The sequence below is a fragment of the Moschus berezovskii genome, chromosome 9 (assembly GCF_049115385.1).
Source record: "Moschus berezovskii isolate FMDL1 chromosome 9, NW_MosBer_1.0, whole genome shotgun sequence".
Taxonomy (NCBI): domain Eukaryota; kingdom Metazoa; phylum Chordata; class Mammalia; order Artiodactyla; family Moschidae; genus Moschus; species Moschus berezovskii.
In genome coordinates, this window is record NC_142468.1 from 78,056,605 (window position 1) to 78,061,298 (window position 4,694).

The 4,694-nt window shown below is 39.3% G+C and overlaps 1 pseudogene; it reads left to right on the forward strand.

Annotated features, from left to right (window-relative positions):
- Window positions 1-1,369: 1,369 nt before the first annotated feature.
- LOC148776557 (olfactory receptor 4K13-like) lies at window positions 1,370-2,310 on the forward strand (annotated as a pseudogene).
- Window positions 2,311-4,694: the final 2,384 nt, after the last annotated feature.

Below are 4,694 nucleotides of genomic sequence, written 5' to 3' on the forward strand. Positions count from 1 at the left end.
TTCGAACAGTTCATCATACTTTTAGTTTGTTTGTTTAGATGCACAATGGTAAACAATTCAGTCACCCTGCTTCTTACATCTCTTTGAGTGAAAAGTTGAACAGGACTACCTTGGTTACATCACTAGCTCATGGTCTTAGTAACAGTATTTTTGGTATTTCTACATACTCATTGTATTTATGAAAATATGTGAGTTAAAAAGCAAATATCAGGTAAAATCGGTCACGGATTTTGCAACACTCACTTGCCAATGTAGGAGATGCAACTGATATCCCTGGGTCAGAAAGAACCTCTGGAGGAAGGCAAAGCAACCCACAGTATTCTTGCCTGGCAGGCTACCGTCCACAGAGTCGCACAGAGTTGAACACAACTGAAGTGACAGTATGTAGCATGCAGGGTAAGAATGCACAGATGGAATAAACTTATTTACATAGCCACATAAAGGGAAGATTTAGGAAAATAGGTGAAATGAGTATCTGCCCTTTTGAGAGTTAATCTGGTGTTTCAGGTGTAAATGAATAGGGTTTGATCTCAGTAAACCACGGAGCTGTCTCAATACTTAACTGTCTATCAACAATACATGTCTTTAATCAATCTACTTCGGGAAGCATAATGCACCTAATGTGATTTTGGCAATAATTTTTTATTTATTTTATAGAGTTATTTACTATCCTCATAATGTTTATGGGATGAGTAGACCAGTAGTGACGAATTCTCCTTCATTTCTGATTTTTCTAAATTGCATCTTCTCTTTTCTTCTTAGCCTATCTAGAGTATCATTGCTTTAATTCATTTTTTTTTAACAACCAGGTCTTGGTTTCACTGGTTTCTTTTGTTATCTTTCTCTGAATTCTACATTTAATTTTTGCTATAATTTTTATTATTTATTTTCTTCATGCTGCTTTAGGCTTGAATTGGTCTTCATAATATCTTTTTTAGTAAAGTAAACTTATTACTGAATACTGAGGATATCATAATGTACTTCTTGAGATTCACAAAAGATAAAAATCTACCTCCAGGAGATTTTGAAAACTCTCCTTTGTCACTCTAATAGTTTAAGTGTTTCTACACAGTGTGATCTGGAGTTGAACATGAAAGGAGACAAGTTTTCTGTGTCTAACTGAACTTGCTTTGCACTAACCATCAGAAAATTTGATTTAACTTGGTCCATAATCATCACCTTTTTACGGTCTCATGGTCCTATGAAATATCTCCAACTGCTAATAACCTAAAAAGCAGTCCTACTGCCAAACTGTCATTACTCTGAATAAAAGGCAAAATGCTTAAGTAAATATTAAGTTCCCTGATCTGTTACTTCCTATCACACCCTCTTTGTTTTCCCTTTTCAGACAGCTTCTGCAGAAGGATGAATGGATCTGCTGAATAACAGATCAAGTGTTTCTGAGTTCATTTTGGTGGGACTTTCTACTTCTCAAGAAACTCAAATATTCTTTTTTGCAACCTCTTTGCTGGTCTATGTCGCCGTCCTAGTAGGAAACCTCCTCACTGTCATCTCTGTGATAGTTGATAACCATCTTCACTCCCCCATGTATTTCTTCCTGGCAAATTTATCATTTTTTGATGTATGTCTTTCTTCTGCTGCAATTCCCAAAGTGACTTCAGACTTCCTCAGAAAACACAAGACCATCTCCTGGTGGGGCTGCCTGATCCAGATGTTCTTTATGCACTTCTTTGGGGGTGGAGAGATGTCTCTTCTGATAGCTATGGCCATTGACAGGTATGTTGCCACATGCAAACCCTTGCACTACAAGACCATCATGAGTCACAGGGTGCTCATTGGGCTTCTACTGCTCTCATGGGTGATTGGGCTTATCCATACTACAAGCCAGATGGTTTTTACGGTGGGTTTGCCTTTCTGCGGTCCCAATGTATTGGACAGCTTTTTTTGCGACTTCCCCCTGGTCATCAAGCTTGCCTGCACTGATCCTTGCATCCTGGAGCTCTTGGTGATCGTGAACAGTGGGCTCTTGCCCTGATCTGCTTCATTCTCTTGCTCGTATCTTACGTGGCCATGCTGCTCACCATCTGGCAGCACTCCTCCAGTGCACCCTCTGAGGCTCTGTCTACACTGTCTGCTCACATCACTGTCGTCACTCTCTTCTTTGGCCCTGCCATCTTCATCTATGCTTTCCCATTTAATAGTTACTCTGTAGATAAATTTCTGTCTATGTTGTACTCTGTCATCACTCCTCTCCTTAATCCAATTATTTATACTCTGAGGAATCAGGAAATGAAGGCAACCATTAAGAGACTGAGCAACCAGCATATTGGTTCCTGGTTCACCCCCTAAATATTGTCTGCTGTATACGATCATTTTTTGTTCCCTGCAATTTGGGGGTTGTTATTGTTACTGTTTAGTTGCTCAGTGTTGTCTGACTCTGCAACCCCATGAATGGTAGCCCAAGAGGCTCCACTGCCATGGAGTGGATTACTATTTCCTCCTCCAGGAGATCTTCTTTATCCAGGGATTTAGCCCGTATTTCCTACACTGGCAAGTGGATTCTTTATGGCTTAGCCACCAGGGAAGATCATTTAAATATTTCTTCAAATAATTGAAATCAAATGTTAAATAATATTAAATTTCTACCTTACTAAATGTGAGGAAAATAAGGTATCTTTTTATTTTATTGGAAAATATTCTTAGCACAAATGTAATACATCAATAAGCTTGCATTCATTGCCTCCTTTAACTCCTTGTTTTATAATTCAAGGGAACTCTTAGGAATGTTTAAAATAAATAATACACACACGTGGTTATCACACAACACTGCTCTCTGCCTTGCAGAGTAATGAGGAGGCATCCATATTAGGTGTGGTGATGTTAGAAGATCATATTAAGAAGTCTTCACAGAAAAGCATTAAAAAAGCTACAGAATAGACATTTGAGTGGGAAAAAGAGCATTCCAGGCAGAAGGAAAAGTTTATATGGGTATTGTAAAGTGAGAAAGTCATATTAGGTACCAAAGACAGACATTTATGAGGGAGGTTGAGGACTAAAAGGAAGAAAGACATGTGCAGAGATTATATAGAAAGGTAGAGACCAGAGTATTTAGGCCTCGTGAATCCTAGTTTTTAGCAATATAAAGCAATTAAAGAGTTTTGAGAATGGGAGGTTTGAGAATAGATTCAACATACTTCTAAAGTGTCATGAAGGTTTGTCTTCTTAAGTGGAGAATAAATTGTAATAAAAATGAACACAGAGAAAATAGTGGGCTATTTGAGGTTACAAATCTGAATTTATTAATGATTCAGTAAGTTTATGGAAACATTGCAAAGAGTCCTTCTAAAGACAAACTGAAAACCTAAATTATGCAAACATCTTCAGGATCACCTCTTTTGATGTATTTTATTAACATATTGCAAAACAAGGAACCTGGAATAAGGCATATTTTCTCTCATTTTCATCTTATTTGTTTTTTCTCTTGTGTTCGATTGTATCTGCCTGTAGGGAAAAAGCAAATTAGCCAAGATGGCATGGTCAGGCTCTCTCACCCTACAGCCTCATGCTCTTGCCCCACATTTTGCAAATAATGATTATGTAACAGCTCTGATCACTTGGAGCGCTGTGCATTCACATCACCAGGTGCTGCTGGCCTGTGGGCTACTTTGTGTGATACAGATATATGAACTCCACCTAGAGAGCAGTGGCATTACTGCTGCATCACGGCTGTGTCCGTTGGGTAAGCCACAAGAGGAGAGAAGACAGCGTGACTGCTGCTACCACTGCCGCATCAGCCAGGAGAGAACACAGTTATGACCGCTGTGCCAGCCTAGAAAGAGGTTGTGCTGTGGTTTTCTTCCAGCTTCCCCACTTGCACCTTATCTACCATGGGTTCAATGAACAGAGAACATAGTATGAATTGGCATCACAAACAGGATGAGAAGCAATACACCGCCCTGTTTTAGTTTGACCTTAGACATTGTGCACCTAATATTTAAGTTTATTCTAAAAAATTAAATGTGTACAATCCTTAACAACTGGTATGGGTAATCTCATCTGGATATCAATGTTGTGCTCATATTATCCTTCTAATTTCTATTTTTGAGAATGCTCTGCTCTCTTGCAAACATCTCCTCAAAGGTCATGCTATGTTGAGGTGTATATCTCCTTAGCTGAAATACTTTTTTAATGGCAATTCTAATTGCTGGCAGTTGCCTGGAGAACTACATTGAAAAAAATTCTGAGGTTCAGTTAGAAAGAATAAAAAATTTATTAGCAATATTTACTACGGGCTTTGGAAATGAATCATATTTATCATATATTTACAACCCTCATTTTCTTGTAACCTTTTCAAGAGGATTGTAATTGAGGAGACATGGCAGAGTTCAGTTCAGCTCAGTCGCTCATTCGTGTCCGACTCTTTGCGACCCCATGAATCACAGCACACCAGGCCTCTCTGTCCATCACTAATTCCCGGAGTTCACTCAAACTCATGTCCACCGAGTCGGTGATGCCATCCAGCCATCTCATTCTCTGTCGTCCCCTTCTCCTCCCACTCCTAATCCTTCCCAGCAATAGACCCTTTTCCAGTGAGTCAACTCATCGCATGAGGTGGCCAAAGTGTTGGAGTTTCAGCTTTAGCATCAGTCCTTCCAATGAACACCCAGAATTGATCTCCTTTAGAATGGAATGGTTGGATCTCCTTGCAGTCCAAGGGACTCTCAAGAGTCTTC